The sequence below is a fragment of the Tamandua tetradactyla genome, chromosome 17 (assembly GCF_023851605.1).
Source record: "Tamandua tetradactyla isolate mTamTet1 chromosome 17, mTamTet1.pri, whole genome shotgun sequence".
Taxonomy (NCBI): Eukaryota; Metazoa; Chordata; class Mammalia; order Pilosa; family Myrmecophagidae; genus Tamandua; species Tamandua tetradactyla.
The window spans coordinates 76,435,372-76,453,228 of NC_135343.1; the positions used below are offsets into that span (position 1 = coordinate 76,435,372).

The following is a 17,857-nucleotide window of genomic DNA, read 5'->3' on the forward strand; positions in this document are numbered from 1 at the left end:
AGGGGTAAAAACCCAGAGAAGATGATACAGAGATGATTTAATCTTGGTAAATTTCGTTGTGGGATAACTTAGCATCACCAGCACAATGCAACGTGGACTGACCACTAAGCCCCCCAGCTCTCAGAGTCCATGAAGGTCAACCCCTTGTCTCAGGTCTGCTAACAGGTATTCATCAGTCCCAACTATGGAAGCTACTTCTTTCCTACCAAGTGCTAACTGGGACTCGGGGGAAATCATAGCCAAAAGGGCATATTCCATAGTCTCAACTGCCATTTATATAGAAGTAGTCTTGGCCTCGACATTCTACTTACACTTTCCAGCAGGATGTTCCTTGGTCCTGGAAAAGCCACGTGCCTACTCATCAGGGCAAAGTACGATTACATCAGATCAGTTTTTTTTAAGAAAAAAACATTTTAAAGCCCTTGACCCTCCACAGGGGAATGCAGTCTAGCTAAAAAGAAAGGAAAGTGTAATTCCAAGACCAATGATTTAACACCCTAATATTTCCCAGGCTCTCCCATAATAAAGTGTTTGAACATATTTAACAGTCCAATTCGTTTCTCTAGAAAAAGTTCTCAAAGTAGTGAAAAGAGTTATGACTTAGGAAAAGTCTCTTTACCTTTCTGTGCTGAGTTTTCTCATCTGCAATGTGTGGGAGATGGTATCTATATTAGTTTACTATGGCTGCTCTGAAACATTACCACAAACTCAGTGCCTAAGTCAGTGAAAATTCATTACCCTACAATTCTGTAGGTTAGATGTCCAACATGGGTCTCAGTGGGCTCAAACCAAGACGTAGCAGGGCTGCATTCCTTTCCAGAGGCTCTAAGGGGGAATTCACTGTTGGTCTTTCCCAGCTTCTAGAGACCATCTGTATGCCTTGGCTCATGCCTCTGCTCTTCTGTTCTGGAAGGTGGAGATCTTCAAAGCCAACTATGACCAACCAAGTCCTTTTCACTTTGCCTCTCTCTGACATCTTGTCTCCTTCTTCCACCTTTAGGATGTTCAAGAGGGCACTGCCTCATTTGGATAATCCAAGATAATCCCCCTATCCTAAAGTCATCTGATGAGCAACTGTAATTCCATCCTCAACTTGAATCCCCTCTGCCACATAACCTAACACATTCACAGGTTATGGGGAATAGGGTGTGGACATCTTTGGGGGTCAGGCCTACTAGATACCCAGTTTCAGAATGGCTGAGCAAACAGTCTCTGCTGCTAGCCAAACCCATGTCCCAGGCCATATCTCTTCTCACTTCCGTGTCCTCCTCTAAAATTAAGGACTTTAGTCTAAGAAGATACTTAAGGCTCTTCTAGTTCCAACATTTTATGACTTTATGGGAATAAAACAGGGTCGTGGAAAGATTAGTTTGTTTCTGTCTTGTGCCCCTAACTCACCTGTCTAATACCGTATTGACTGTAGAGTAGTACCATATTGATTGGCCACTCTCTGTGATCACGGGAAATGGGGCTGATGGAAAGGGTCTAGAACTGGAACTCAGAACCTCAGATTCTAGTCTAGCTCTGCACTAACTAGCCAACTACCTCCTACCTGGGTGAGCTGTTTTCTCACTAGTGATCTCTATGATCCATTCTACTTCCACTATTTTACTCCTAATGTTCAGAGCCTCCCAGACTCCCATTGTAATTGAAACTGAGTAATCTCAAGCTAGCATCCATTGACACTGTGTATCTGTATTAAAAAGCTGCAAAACAAGCATCTAACACTTGATCCAGATCCAGCCAGACCCTCAGGGGAGATGCAAAGTGCACACTCAGCAAATGCTCTGCATTCTGCAAACAAGCACTCTGGTGCCTAATAAAAGTTAGTGACTTGAGAAGATGCTGATTTTACCTGAAAAACTCACAATGGACTCTGTGGAGCGCTGCCTTTATTGTCCCTGGCTTATAAAGAGAGGGAAAAGGCTTTGAGCAAATTACATTTGGTTGAAATAGAAGCATTTAAACAATTTTCTACCTGTGGCAGAGGGGTGCATTATCTCATGACATATTTACATCACTAGAGATGTCAGAATCCTGTTGGTGCAATAACCTCTTTAACAAAATAAATAATGCATTCAACTATTAAAAGAAAAGGGATATAGGGAAAAGTTTCCCTTCTACTCTTGTCCATCCCCAGGTCTTACCACCTCCCCTGAAAGTAAGTTAGTTTGTCTTTCTACAATTGCACTTCTACAAGGTGCAAATACAAATACACATTTTAATTCTGAGCCCAAACCACCTTTCATACAAAAGTTAGTGCATATACTGTGGTGGCTTGAAAATATGTTCTTAAACTTCATCCATTCTAATGGGTGTGAAGTCTTGCAAATAGAGCCTTTTGATGACATTACCTCAGTTAAGGTGTGACCCAGCTGAATTTGGGATGGGTCTTAATCCTGTTACTAAAGGGGTCAAATAGAAAGGAAGCCACAGGGAGCGGCCAGAAGCTGGAAGTCAATGGAGCTCAAAAGAAAGCAATAGAAGGCAGAAAGGGCCACCATATGCAGTGCATGTGACAAGAACAAGGATTGCCCCCAGCCAGCCCCAGAATGCCACGGTCTGCAGGGAGAAAGCACCGCCTTGCTGTCACCTTGCGTTTGGACTTATCCTGGTCTCAGAACCATGAGCCAATAAATTGTCGTTATTTAAGCCACTCTGTTCCATGGTGTCTGCATGGCAGCCAGGAAACTAAACACACCATTCTACATCTTGATTTTATTTATTTGGCAAGCTGATGGATGAAAGATGGTATCTCCATATAGTTTTAACTCAATTTTCTAATGAAGAAAGGGTGAGCATATTTCCAAATCACTTAAGGGCCAAACATATTTCCTTTTCTTTGGAATGCCTGGTTATATCCTTCGCCTATTTTTCTCTATTGAATTACTATTCTTTTTCTTACAGACTTTTTGGAGCTCTTAACCTGTTAAGATAATTACTCCTTTGTCAGTTGTCTTTTCAGTTTACTGCCACGGATTCTGTTAGCTATTCAGATAATATTGGGTTTTTTCCCTTTTTATCTAGTCAAATACATCAGAATTTTCTTTTATGGTTTCTGGATTTAAGTCTTGGTTTAAAAGGCCTCTTCTGTGTTGCCTTTTGATCATCTCATATTTTCGGGTTTACATTTTAACCTTTTTTGGGAGCGTGCATAGTCTGGGAACTGAACCCAGGTCTGTTGCATGGAAGGTGGGCATTCTAACCACTGCACCCAACATTTTAACCTTATTTTAATTTTGAATTTTATCCTGGTGTAGTTGGGAGGTATGGATCAAATTTTATTTTTCCCCATAGGGACACCAGGTATCCCAAAGGCACATATCGAATATCCCATCCTTCTCCAGTGATTTGAACTCTACCTTTATCAAATACTGAATGATCATATGCATTCGGGTCTATTTCTTGACTTGTGATTCTATTCCTTTTAACTCTCAGTGCATGTGCCCATAACATACAGTTTCAATAAATGAAGCGTCTACTATCTAACAGGGCTCACTAGCCCTCCCATGCTGTTTTTCTTTTGCAGAGTATTCCTAGTTATTCCTGTTTATTTGTGTCATATGAACTTAAAAATAACCTTATCTAGTTAAAAAAGACATCAGTACTTTTTAAAAGATTTTATTAAATTTATAAATTTAAAGAGAATGACATCTGTTGTTTTTCTATCCATAAACACGATATATCTTTCCATTTGCTCGAGGTTCCTTTTGTGTCCTTCTGTGGTTTTAGATTCTTCATGTAGATCTTGCATATTTCTTGCTAAATTTCTCATTAGCTACTTTAATATGTTTGTTCTTATTAAATGGGGGCTTTTCCTCCTCTGTATATTGTTTGCTATATTTGCATATGAAAGGAATTGATTTATCTTTACCAACCTGTGTATATTGTTACTTTATGGGTTTCCTTCCTAATCTGAAATAGTTTTTCAAAGTGAATTCTCTTATATTTTCCAGCCATGCCACCACAGCATCTGCACATCTATATATAGTGGCTACCATGTCCTGCCCATTTTCCTCTTTTAATTGTTGTCACTTGTGCAATTGCATTGGAAAGTGCCACTGGTACAATGGTGACTAGTATCAATAATGAAGCAGATCTTTGCTCTGCTTTATTTTAGTGGGAATTCTTTAATGTTTCCCCATTTAGCATGACACGGGTTTTTAGCCTGACATAATATTTAAGCATATTAAGGAAATTTCAAGCTATTTCTAATTTATTTACTTTTTAAAAAAAATCACTAACAGTCATTTGATCATTATGTCTTTTCAGCACTGATGAAGATGACCCTATCACTTTTTCTCCAACGTCTGCTAATGTAGAACTATGTCTGCATTCAGGAATAAAGTCCTCTTAGTTTGATGCATTATTCATTAACATGCTGCTGAATTCATTCTGCTAATATTTTATTTAGAATTTGTTATTGATATTCATAAAGTGAGATTGGTCTTTGGTTTTCTTTTTGGTGTCTTCCTTATCAGATTTCAGTAACTGTAATACTTGCTTTCCTTTTTTTCCTATGATCTGGACATATTGCGATTCTCTGTTCTTTAGATGTTTCATAGAATTTTCCCTTATAAAATAATCTGGGCTGTTCCTATATCCTTGGGCCAGGGTGTACCCCTTTGATAACTCTTATTTTTTGCCTTGGAAATCAGAATGTTTATATTTTCAGATTCCTTTCTGGCACCAGGTAGGCAAATTTTATTTTCTTGAAAAGTAATTTATTTCATTCAGGTTTTCAAATGCATTTCCATAGAACTGAGCAAATTAGTGTCTTGAGATTCCTTTGATTTCCTGTTCCATCATTATTCCCCACATACCATTTCTTATTTTATGTATCTATACTTGCACCCACATTTTCTTGATTAGGTTAACTAATAGTTGATCTGTTTTATTGTTGTGTTTTCTCCCAAACCAACTTTGAGATTTATTTAAACTTTTGTTTTCTACTTTGTTACTTTATACTTTTATCTATTTCTACTTCTGCTTTCCTTCTGCTATATTCTGTTTATTCTTTTTACAAGTCCTTTACTTAGATGATTGTTTTAGTTTGTTAAAGCTGCTGAAATGCAATCTACCAGAAACAGCTTTTAAAAAGAGGAATTTATTAAGTTTTGAGCTTACATTCTAAGGCCATGAAAATGTCCAAATTAAGGCGCCAACAAGAGGTTACCTTCATTCAAGAAATGCTGATGCCATCCGGAACACCTCCATCAGCTGGGAAGGCATATGGCGATGTCAGCTAGCTTTCTCTCTCAGCTTCTTCAACGACTTTCCTGGCGGTATTTTCTTTCATTTCCAAACGTCTCTGGCTGTGTGGGTTCTCAAGGATTTTCCAAAGTGGTTCCCTCTTAAAGATCTCCAGTAAGCAACCCCATCTTGAACAGGGGGAGACACATCTCCGTGGAAACCACCTAATCAAAAGGTACCACTCACAATTGGGTGAGTCACATCTCCATGGAAACAATTACAAAGACACCACCCAGCAATACTGAATGAGGATTAAAGAACATGGCTCTTCTAGAGTACACAGCACATTCAAACCGGCACAATGATGAACTCATTGGTTATTATTCTTTGTCGTAAGTATTTAAGAACATGATTTTGCACCTGAGCTCTGCTTTAGCATATTCCATATGCTCTAATAGTTAGCATTCTCATTGTTATTTTGCAAAATATCTGCCATTTCAGTTTTAATTTTCCTATTTGAGCCATAAATTAAGTGATTCCTTTTATTTTTATTTTACATTCAACAGAATGGTGTTTTGGTTTTCTTATTTAGTATTAATTTCTGCTTTATACTGTGATCAGAGAATAACCCCTGAATTTTTTCTCCCCTTTGGAATTTGATAAGGGGTTTTCACGGTCTAGTAAATGGTCAATATCTGTAAATGTTTCCTAGGCCTTTGAAAGATGTTTTTTCTCTTCATTTAGTCTATAGACTTTGCTATTTATTGATCTGATCTACATTACTACTTATTTAGGTCTTCAGTATTGATTTCTGTTCTTTGTCTAGAATCTAGAGACCGAGACATGTAAATTAAAGGTATTTGTGACTAGTATGCTTTTGTCTATTTCTCTTTGCATCTCCTGAAATTTCTGTTTTTTTTATTACTGCTGCTATGATTTTTATTCATTATGAATTACACTCTTTAGTTTTATGAAAACCTTCTTTATCTTATTTAATGCATTTTATCCTGAACTTCACTTTGATACTAAGCTTGTGACTACTGCTCTTTATTTGTATATTTATTTTTAATGACTTTCTTTAGCATTTGCCTGGTGTTTCCTTATTCACCCTTTTATTTTTCAACCTTCCTGTATCATTTTCCTTGAAGGGTGTCTCTATGAGCAGCACAGAGTTGGGTTTTGATTTGTGATCCAATCTGAAAACCTTTCTAAAAGGTAAGTTAAACTCATTTACATTCAGCAATATGACAAATAAGTTTGTTCTTACTCCTCTTATTTTAAGTTAGTTTTCCAGCTTTATTGGCATTAATTTTAGTCTCTCTGTAATTGTTTCTCCTATGTGGTTCTTCTGATATTTAGCAGGTTTATGGTTTCATTCTAGTGCTTACATTCACAACTACAACTTCGTACAATAACCTTAATCAATACATTTGGACATAATTCATTAATTCTATAAGCACAGAAAGCTGGTATGTTTTCTCTTCTCACCCCTTTCCCCACTTCTCTCGCCTTAGAGGCTGAGCATAGCGATGGCTGGTTGGGGAAGCAGCTAACACGGGGGCAGCTGCGAGCAGAGAGGAGAGAACAAACATTACATCGCCCCTGGGCACCATTTCCTCTTGCTATGTACCATCTCGCTCCCACCATCTGACTTTTGTCAATAATATTATCCTTTCTTAATGTTTACCTTTCGTTCTCAAATATAATTATGTTTATATTACTTCATTTGTCAATTTTAAACTGCATCCTTAGGCTCCCCATGATTACAGAACGGGGCACTCAGGGAACGACTCTTTCTCTTCCGTTCCCCTGTTGATTGTGTCATTATTTCTACATCATCAGCACATTTGCATTTTCCTCTGTTACAGTAATCCTCATATTTGTTTTAGTCCACGTTTTAGTTTAGTTTTACAGTGTAAAATATTCCGGGCTCACACTCAGACTTCTCTGCGTTGGCTGAAATTCATCTTCAACTGGTTTGCCCAGGAGGGGTTAGTGGGAACAGTAATTCCTGAGTTATCACATGCTCAAAACTGTCCTCACACTTAAAAGACATCTAGGATGGATATAAATCTTTCGTTTGCACTCTCTTTCCTTCTTGCCCTGCAGAGGTTGCTCCACTGCCTTTTGGGCATGGAATGTTGCTGCAGAGGAAATGGGGGCCAGGTTGACATTGCTGTCTTCTGAAGTGACTTGATCTCTTTGCTTGGATTCCCAGAAGATTCTTTCTTTTTATTTGTTGTTCTTTTTCAGGATTCTTTTATTAATTTTGAAACACTGCCAAGCCTATAGAAAAGTCGCTAGAACAGTACAAACTCCTACACACCCTCCACACAAATTCCCCAGCAGATGATATTTTACCCACTTCTGGAGAGATGGAGAGATGGAGAGATAGATAAAGCGATGCAGATTTTTTTGCGCAATGCCCACCTCCCAAAAACAAGCCCACTCTCCTACATAAACACCAAACAACGCTTCAAGTAAAAATACTAACACTGACCCAACAGAGACCCATTTCATGGACTCCATTCAAATGTCTCCAACTGTTCCAGTGCCTTTTTCCCTTCCTTGTCCAGGACCCTATCCTCAAATCGTGTTTAGTTGTCAGGTCTCATCAATCTCCTTCAGCCTGGAACAGTTCCTCAGTCTTTCTTTGTCTCTCATGTCCTTGGAAGTCTCAAAGAGTCCAGGCCCTTCATTCTGCAGGATCAGAGAACATCTGAAGTTTCCTCATGAACTGACTCAAGCCATTCATTCTTGGCAGAAAGACAAAAGAAATGAAGCTGTGTTCTTCTCCGTGAGGCACCCCCAGGTGCACGTTGGGTCAATCCATCCCACCACAGGTGAGGTTAACCTTGAGTACCTGACCAAGACAGCGTCTGCCAGGTTTCACCCCTGAAAAGTCATTTTGTTCCAATGTGTTTGATGAGAGTTTTGTGGGAAGCTATTCTAATATTGTGCCAATATACTGATCCTCATAAAATGTCCAGTCACAAGACCTAGAATCCATGCACAACTCCTACCTGTATCAGCTTCCGGGATGGTAGCTGCCAAATGATGAATACTTTTTTCCATCTTTCCTTTTGCATTTATCAATTGGCATTCTACAGTCAAGAAGTGTTTCCCCTTCTCCCCATCCATCCATCCATCCACCCATCCATTCCTTTATATCAGTATAGACTCATAGTTCCTATTTTATTCAGTGGGTTGTAATCTGATACTCTTACTGTTTATTTTGATGCTCATATTGTCCTCAGTTTGGTCAGTGGGGGCTCCTTTAAATGGGCTCCTCTGTCCTTTGGATGCCTTTCCATCATTTTCTGAGCATTCCCTTACTTTATGGCATCATAAGGTATTTCAGCTTTCCCTGTCCTATTCTTGAAATCAGCCATTTTCTGAGGAACCCTGGTAACTTTTAGTGGATGCTGGTTTAGAAACCAACATCCACATACTCAGTGCATAGTCATGCTACTGGTGTGCTACGGCTTCCAGGCCATCTCAGCAGAAAGAGCGAGGACATATATGCATATATGGATATACCAAAACCTCTACTTCCAATCCAACCCTTCAAGGGTTCTTTCTAGCCTTCCCCATTCCAGGTTTGTAAATCCCTTCTCAGACAGTGAGAAATACAGTTCTTACTATCTTCTGTATACTTATTTATTTGCTCAATAAATTAACTTATTTGCCTCCCATAACTTTTCATTAACTAACTACCTCCTCTTCTCAGCACCTCCATGCCTGCATGTCTGCTCTGCTTCCCTGGGAAGAGAAGGGAAGAAATTAGTCCTTATCTTTAACGTCTAAACTTCCCAAGGCTATATCTTGCCACTAACAGTTCTGGGTACTTTTTCCCTGACACTCAAAGTTGTGCTCTTTCAATATGAAGATTCCAATCTTCTTATTTATCATGGAAACTTTCCTAACTTATATTTTAAATATTCGTTCTATGTCATTATCTTGTGTTTTACTTCAGGTACTAAAATTATGCTTATGTTGGGCTTCCCATGCCTGCCTTCTATATCTATCACTTTCTCTTTAACCTTTACTAGTGCCTCCCTTATTTCTGTTGCATTTATTCACTTTTCTCATTTCCGTCATCCATGCTGCATACTGCATTGTCTATGGTGTCCATTTTCCCCTGAGAACCTTCCAAAACTGTTTTCATTTCAGAGAAGGTTTTGTCTTTTACTCCTATTTCCTTCTTGAATTCTGCCAATTCACATTTCCTCTCCTCCTGCGATCCTTTCATCCTTTCCAGAATTCTTGTTTCTGTTTCATGGTCTTTCTTCATAGAAATGATTGCTTCATTCACTTCTTTAAATTCATACTAAGATCCATGATTAAAATTTTTACCAGCTTCCTGAAAAGTCCTAACAACCTTCTCCAGGAGAGTCCTTTTCATTTGAGGGCGTAAATTTTGTGATTGTCATTGACATTATCTCCCTATAGTATCACTGTTCCTTTTTTCCCAAAGCTACCAATTTCTTTGGTGTTACTTACCTTTGCACAAGGGGGACTTTCTCGGACCGGCTCCTGCAGGAAGACCCTGCGGGATCTGAGGAGGGACAAGGATGGGTTTTCATTATTTAACGAGCTTATTTTGTGAAGGATGGTAATTCCTCGGAGGAAGCATGAGGGAGACTCTTGAGGTTGTAAAAATGTTCTAAATCTTTATGGGGATGGTGGTTACACAAGAGTGCACGTATGTAAATGTCTATCAAGCTAAAAAAGGTTTGTCTTCTTGACTGCATGCATGTTATACCATTAGAAAAATGTTGGGCGGAAGGAAGGAGAGAAAAGAGGGAGAAAGGGAGAGAAGGAGAGGGAGAGAAAGAGAGAAAGAGAGAGAGGAAGAGAGGGAGAGGAAGAGAGAGAGAGCCTTTACCGGACATCACTTCCTAAAACTAGGTTTCTTCTGGCTGACCCTTTGTAAAAGCCCACCTCCTCTGCTTCAAAGAAGCAAAACAGACCCAAGGATTCCTTCAGTCCTATTCACTTGTAAATAAGAGGCCTAGCTCTGGCCCTAAGGCCAGGCACTGCCTCTTCCGGAGGTGAGCTGTGCCGGCACAGTCTGCCCTCTCTCTCCTGGCCCCGCCTGCCACTCACCGCGTCCTCTCAGGGCTTCTCCAGACCCCAGCTGCTTGTGGCAGCTCTTGCACAAATTTCAGATTCCACGGCTTACATGGACTCTCTAGTTTCACTGAAAATAACATTTGCAGGGTCTGTGACTGCTCTCCTTGCTGTAGCAGGGTATCCAAGGGGTGAAAGCAAAAGAGGTAGTCTTGCACAAGCCCTGCCCATTTGCTCTACCAACCACGCACAGCTTCTCAGTCTTTCCAGCAGCAGCAGCAGCACGGGCAGAGAGAAGTGCTGTCCCCCTGCCCAGCTCCTGCTAAAGGTCGTCAAGCAGAGGACAGAGGACACAGATACGAGGCAAGTCTCATTTCCATTAAGAAGCATTTCTTGACATCAAGAAACATGAGGCTTTCCATGGTGCTGATTCTTTCACCTCTCATCTATTTCCCAGAGCTGGAAACCTGTTCTTCTACTGCCAGGGAGCAGATGGTTCTTTTGGATGAGAATCTAGCTCCACACCTCGGACTCTCACCAAATTCCCAACAACACACGCTTTCACACCCAAAGACACAGCAGATTCTCTACAGGACCAATTTGCAAGCTGCCCTGCCTCGTTTCTCTTGCTGGCTGCAAAAGTAGCAGTAGGAATGTGCCACGATACTTGGCACCATCAGCCTGGCTGTGAGCAAACACAGGCTCCCTCAGCCCGGCAGTGTGACTCGGGAAATACCAGACCCAGGTTCCTACCTCTGACCCCCTGTGAACCATGAGGTTTCGGGCTGCAGAAGGACCACCACGTAGAATCACCAGGGTGCCAGGACCCAGCCAGCACTAAATCGGTCATAAATACCGCCCTTGCTAATAGAAGTGGCAGATGAGAATATAAATTCTTCAAAAGCAATCTGCTTGCCAAGGACTGAGGAACAGATGAATGAAGTGTGAACAGTGAATGTCTCCAAGTTTTGGAAGCTGGACACATCACCCACTCAACTACGCAAACACTCTAGAAGACTCGACCTAGCTTTCCTTGGGGCTGAAAAACATCTCTGGTCTACTCAAAGACAAACACAAGGGTTTGTTCCGTCTTCTCTCTGCCACGTCTTCAAGGAAGGTCCAGAACTACAAGAGCAAAACTCAAGAAAGTCAATGCTGACAGGCATGCCAGACTTTTCCATTTTTCCGAAAGAATGAGGTTAAAAACAATCTTTTGATAAAAATGAAGGCTTCTTTCAGAAGTCTCTGTGGGATCAGAAATCATATCCTTGGGGTATTATAAGCACCAATCATTTGCATGCTCTGGGATGGTTCCCGTGGCTGGAGGGACCCACGGCATTCACTGTCCCTGTACTGGCTCTGGAAGGAGCTTTGCACTTTATAGAGACAGATGGTGCTCAACTAATGTGATGGATGGGTTCATGTGTCAACTTGGCCAGGTGATGGTTCTGTGAGGACGTTTCATGGACTTAAATCATGAGCACATTGTTTGCATCCATGGCTGATTGCATCTCCAGTGCGCTAAGAGGAGTGTTTTCTGCAATGAGCGATGCTTAACCTAATCACCCAAAGGCTTTTAAGGAGAGTTCAGAAGAGAGAATGTCTCTTTCTGCTTCAGCCAGCCAGCCTCTCCTGGGGAGTTCTTGGAGAATCTTCGCTGGAGCTTCCAGCTCTCGGCCTACAGATTCTGGACTCTCATTGTCCCCATAGTTGTGTGAGACACCTTTATAAGTCTCACATTTACAACTATCTCCTGTGGGTTGTGTTTCTCTAGAGAGTCCTGACTGATACAGCTAAGAACAAGTGGAGTGGAAAGAGCTTGCACTGGGGGCCAAGAGCTCAGGTTCTCAGTGAGTTCTGCCACCCACCAGCTGAGTCCTCTTGGGAAAGCCCCTCCCCCTCCCGAGGCTCACCATCCTCACCTGTGGAGGGAACATGTGGACCTGATAAACCCAAAGCCCCCCAGCTTCAACAAGTGAGAATCCCAGTTTACCTGCCCCCCACCCCCAGCCCTGCTGTTATCGCATCTTCAGCTTCCATACCCACCCACCCTAACACTACCCTAAAGAGGTTGGAGAGTCCAGTGCTTTCAAAATCAGCCTGGAATACAGCTGCTGCGGTGGCAAAATGCAGTCATTACTTCAAAACCAACAGCAATTGCAAATGGCAAAGAAAATGAAATTCAGCCAACTCTTGCCGCCAAACCAAAACAGCAGATGAGAGAGTGGGGGAAGTAACTGCCTACGCTGCGTTTCTCTAAACTGCCCACCTTTTGCTTCTCCATGAGAGAGAGATAGCAGAAGGAAGCTACCCATTGAGTCTCCACATGCACCTTCCCTTGTTCTCAGACAACTTAGGGACGCTAATAGCACTGAGACTTTTAGAAAACCAAAGACAAGGAATCTCAAGCTTAAAAGGAGCCTGTCAGAATGTGAAATTACGTTCCTTTTCCCTTCCTTGCGAGTGTGCACACTGATGTGGCTAAAATTATACCTGATGAGGAAGCAGTGAAAATGAAACACACGTAAACACACATACACAGCGTCACTCACCCAGGAATCGGCTGGCACCTCGCCCCAAAGGCAGTGTGGACAGATTTCAATGGACGTGGTACAGCACAACCATTAACCATCTCTCCAGCTTATTTGCGTGCAGTGTGTCTCAATAATGTGTTATGAGGTGTGTTTGTAATTGCCTGCTGCTGATAGTGGTCCTTCAAAGGGAAATGGAGTGTGTCTAAATGCAGACAAAGCTACTTAGCGCGCCAGGACAAGATGAGATGCTTTTCCAGAGGTTCAAATGGTTACCAGGGCTTCTTCCACCCAGAGCTTGGGAGAGAGGAAAAGGAATAATCTGTCTCAATTTTCTCAGCTCCAGAAACAATATTTATAAAATAGAAGGTGATTTCAGAGCTCATTTATTTTCCTGGTTCACAGTCCCCACTCTCTGCTGACATCATTTTCTAACCAATTTTATTTCCAACAATTTCAGAAGAGCTTCAATTCTAGTTGAAATCATTAAAAACAAATCCATTCTTTCCTTGTCTTTGAGCCCCATCTTTCAAAAAGTGGTTTAATTTCCACACTGCCTTTCTTTGAAACGATACTCTAGCTCTCAGACGAGTCAGACCTGACCCTTCCTTCTCCCTTCCTTATTTCCTAAATTCCTGCATTCCCTGTTAGTGAGGGAAGCTCAGAGAGGCCCCCTGGTTCCCACTTCTCTACATACAGGAGAATCAAGTCAAAGGCTGTCCCACTTGTGGAGAGCTAGTGATTCCAAGAGACATGTCTTCCAAAACACGAGGCATCCTGGAAATTGTACAGGCCAGGGGTTTAGAAAGTCACAGAAAGAAAGAACCCCCCTTCTTCCCCAGAAGGCAACATCCTACAAGCAAAACCAAAGTGTAAGAGGATGTAGCAATAGGGGTGCAAGGGTAGTTCAGTGGTAGAATTCTCGCCTGCCATGTGGGAGACCCGGGTTTGATTCCCGGCCCCTACTCTTCCCAAAAAACAAATAAAAAATTTAACAAATGGTGCTGCAATAATGGGATGCTCACATGGAAAAAGAATGCAATTTGGCTCTGCCATATAGCATATAAATTTAAAAAAAAAGGATACACCAAGCACTGTGCCACCTTCCATGAAAACTGTGGGGTTTCCTGGCATGGTGGGCACCCAGCGCTGTCTCCCTTGGGTGCTGGAGGAGGTGGTGATGGCCCTGCAGCCAGGTGTTGGCCATCTTGCCCATGTCCTTCCCGGGACCCCCAGCAGAAGGACCACAGGTAAAAGAACTGCAGTTCGTGTGGCTTTGTTCTTAGACGAGCCATGATGGCACCGGTAACCACTGCATTTTTTCCTAAGTGCTCAGAAAACCATCTGTTGCAATATCTGGATCAAGAAGAGAGGTGGGACCTTGGATTCTAACCCAAGTTCCCTTAGTAACTTGGGGTTCAAGAACACTGGTCTTCTCTAGCTCACGTACCCTGTTGGTAAGACAATATTCAACAGATTAAAATCTCACTAAGCAAACAAAAAATAAAAAAAATAAACAGACCAAAAAACAACAAAGAAAATCTCACTGAGTAGTAATGAATAGCTGCCATTAAAAGAATAGAATATTATTAGAACTAAAATATCATTTAAAAACACCTCTTCTATTACTATTACTAGGGAGTATAAACTTTTCAGAGACACTGAAGCATCAAATACATTTTAAAAGCCAGGGCTTGGATCTGGAAGCTGCTCTTACACTTCAGCTGCTTCCTGGTCTCAACCAGGCTTTGTCCTGAGACTTCGCAGGTGAGAAGAGACCCTGCCTGATGAACAACACAACACACAAGCCTTAAGCTCAAACTTTTCTCAAAGGACCTGAAGAAATCCAATTTAGAGAAAGAGAAAAAATTTATAAACCGAATTTGGCCAACTGCCTCATCCCAGATACTTTGAGCCCTGCGAGAAGGAGCCTGTGATAGGGGATTTAGGGGATTGAGCCCATGGGAAAGGGGTGATGGGGTCCTTTGAACAGACAGGCTCTGAGTGAACAGACAACTCTGAGGTCTGGGGTAGACATTAGAGGGGACCTGACAAGGAGGGGAAGGGTGCATGGGTGGAGGGTAGGCGGTTCCAGTTTGCCGCCAGAATGTGATGCACCAGAAATGGATTGGCTTTTTTTTTTTTTTCAATGGCTTCAAATTATCAAGCCCTGGTGTCTGAATTCCTGGATTGGCTTTTAAAAAGGGGTTTTATTAAGGTACAAGTTACAATTCTAAGGCCAATGAAAATGTCCAAATTAAGCCTTCAACATGAGGATATCTTCACCGGGGAAAGGCCGATGGGGTTCTTCTGCCTCATGGGAAGCCCACATGGCAACATCTGATGGTCTTTCTCTCCAAAACGTCTCTGGGCATTTCTCTCTTCACTTCTCTGAGCTCTCTCCAAAATGCCTGTCTCTTATCCTCTCATAAAGGACTCCAGCAAGTGGATTAAGACCCACTTTGAATGGACGGGGTTACATCTCCATGGAAACAACCTAATCAGAAGGTTCCACCCAATAGGTCTGTTCCCGCAAGACTGGATCAAAAGAACGTGGGCTTTTCTGGGGGAATGTCCCAATTTCAAACCAGCACAGGTGGAAAGGGCAGCGCCCGGCTCAGAGGTGGATCACCACCAACGTACATTCCATCTTTGCGGAAACTAAACAGCACCACCCGACACCTGCTGGGATGCTGAGGCCGTGGCTCATCTCCAGAAGGTCCCTGCCCCTGTGCTGGAGGAGGGGGAGGGAGGAGCCCTGGGCCCAGGGTGAGTGGGGAGAAAAAGTAAGAACTGCAGCACCAGTATCCACTCACTAGGCAGGACCCAGAAAAATAAAAAGTCCATCAACACCAGCAGATGCCAAAAATAAAAAATAAAAAGGCCTGGTTTCTCCATGCAGAGCTCAGGAAACTGCATGAGAGCAAGGACCCAAGCCACAAAGCCCGGCCCATCCACCCGCCATCTCTGTCCCCCTGCCCACGTCTGCCTTCCCAGCTTCCCTGCACTTCCCTGCGGCCTTGGGTGCTGCACCCCTGAGAACGGAGAGGAGAGGAGAGAAAGTCTGCTCAGAGCTCCAAAGAACTGCCCATAGCTCCCCACCAGTAAAAGTTCAAAGTCTTCCATTTCCCCAGGAAAAAGCACCCACCCACCCTGCCTCCTCCCAGGACTTATAGGAAGAAGGCTAGAATCTCTGGCCAGGTTCTCTACCTGGCAATGTCTGTGCTTTAACTCAGTTCCGCAGCAACCCAATGGAGTAGTCCCACTTAACCACTGAGAAGACATGATTATCAGAGAAGCCAAGCAATCTGCCTAAACTGCACAGCCAGCAAGGGACAGAGCTGGAAGCTGAGTCCACGGGCAACTGAGGCAGAGTTCCTGGGCCACTGGGCAGTACAGAGAAGCAGTCATTGGCCTTAAGGTCTCAGACATGTTTTGGGAGCTAAAACCTTCCAACTCTCCCCATTGCCAGGTCATTAGAGCCGGGATCGTATCCTGTCCTCTGGCCTGGCGGAGTCACTGAAGCCTTGGGTAAAGGCTCACGCCCTGGTACCCACAAGCACCTGACTAGGACACCTGCTCCGCCTCCCCACCCCTTCCACCAAGTGGGACCCGACAACTTCAGGGTCCACACTAAGCATTCCTCGGGGGCAGGCTCTCGAAACACATTGGGTTGTTGGTCAATTGCTAGGGTTCCACAGCCCTGTGTCTCAGCTCCAGGCTGCACAGGGAGGGCAATCAGCCTGCTGCTGAGATCTGCACCTTGTCCCCATGTTCTCCCAGCAGTGGCTGGAGCTACAGGGCCTCAAAGAGAGCAAGCTGCAGAGAGGTAGAGAACCCAGCCTTGCCTCCTGCTCCTGCCCCAGGGGTCTAGCCAGAACGTGGAACGGGAAGTCCACATTGGGCAGCCCGGGTCAGAGATGCAGACCTAGGGATGCTGCATTCCCAAGTCCCAAGGACAGCAGGATGGCCCTGCAAGACAGCACACATATCCAGAGAAAAGTTTATTCCCACGGAGCTGAGCACAGCGCTGGGCACACAAGCGTCCTTGAAGCATCTGTGACATTTAATTCATTCCTTGAATTGACAGCAGGAAAGTCAAAAGGCGGCAGCAGGGACAACTACTGGCCTGGCTCTGCTAGAAGCTGCCCGTGTGGCTTTCACTGAGAACTTCAAACTACAACCCCTCAAAGAGGAAACAAACTCAAATAAACTACAGCAAAAGCTCAACCCTACAGACAAATCTGGCTTTGGCACTGTGACCAGCCTCAGGTATACTGTACGTGTTTTTTAAAAAAGGAGTGAGATGATGCAGGTAAAACACATGTTTGCTTCAAGAAATTTCCAGACAGAAGTCTTTATCCAGTTTTGGTCATTTCTTCTAAGTTGATCGTCAGTGGGATCTTTCCAACGTTACTACATACAAGTGGCTGCTTTCTCAAACTTTATTCATCTTTGACTGTTTTTAATAGGTAATCAGAAGCACCTTCATCAAGAGGAAAAGTCCACAGAGAGTCAACACCTGGGTATTCTCTCCCCACAGCTTTACCAGCTTTACGCATTTGCTTGTTTTTTCCCCTTCTACATTTCCTTGTTCAGCAGAGGGTTACTAGGCTCTGGGAACTGAGCTCCCACTTCAGCTGCCATCACGGTAAAAGGCAAGTCTGGGGGAGACTGGGGGGCCCACTTTCGTGACCTTGGCCCTGCCCACAAAGCAGTAGTGTCCTCTGCAATGCTCCTCCAGGACAGCCACCAGCCCAGCCCCAGGGAGCACCGGAGAACAGACAGACCCTCGTGACTCTAAGTGCCATTTGAGCAAATCCTGAACAAAAACCTACACTTTTCAACAATTATGTCCATCAGCCAAGCCTCCCGGATCAAAGCGTAAAGAAGCTCCATGGACATTTACTGCCACGTGACTCTGCGTAAGTGACAGCTGCTCCAAGCCTCCATCTGCATTGTCAGCTACAACTTAGAGTGTTGTATAAAGATGAAATGAGTTATACGGGGCAGTGCCAGGCTTGATGGTTAGTGTAGGAGAAGGGCTTCATAAATTTTGA

The 17,857-nt window shown here is 43.1% G+C and overlaps 1 protein-coding gene and 1 long non-coding RNA gene across 2 annotated transcripts in view; one reads left to right on the forward strand and one right to left on the reverse strand.

The window, feature by feature from the left end:
* GALNT14 (polypeptide N-acetylgalactosaminyltransferase 14) overlaps window positions 1–17,857 on the reverse strand; it is a 229,470-nt gene that overhangs the window by 181,922 nt on the left and 29,691 nt on the right. The gene's annotated exons all lie outside the window — the stretch shown is intronic.
* LOC143661410 (uncharacterized) overlaps window positions 5,508–17,857 on the forward strand; it is a 40,609-nt gene continuing 28,259 nt past the window's right edge. Inside the window, exons 1-2 of the long non-coding RNA XR_013164562.1 lie at window positions 5,508–5,585; window positions 6,342–6,408. This is a non-coding gene — a long non-coding RNA (uncharacterized LOC143661410). The remainder of the gene's footprint in view (window positions 5,586–6,341; window positions 6,409–17,857) is intronic.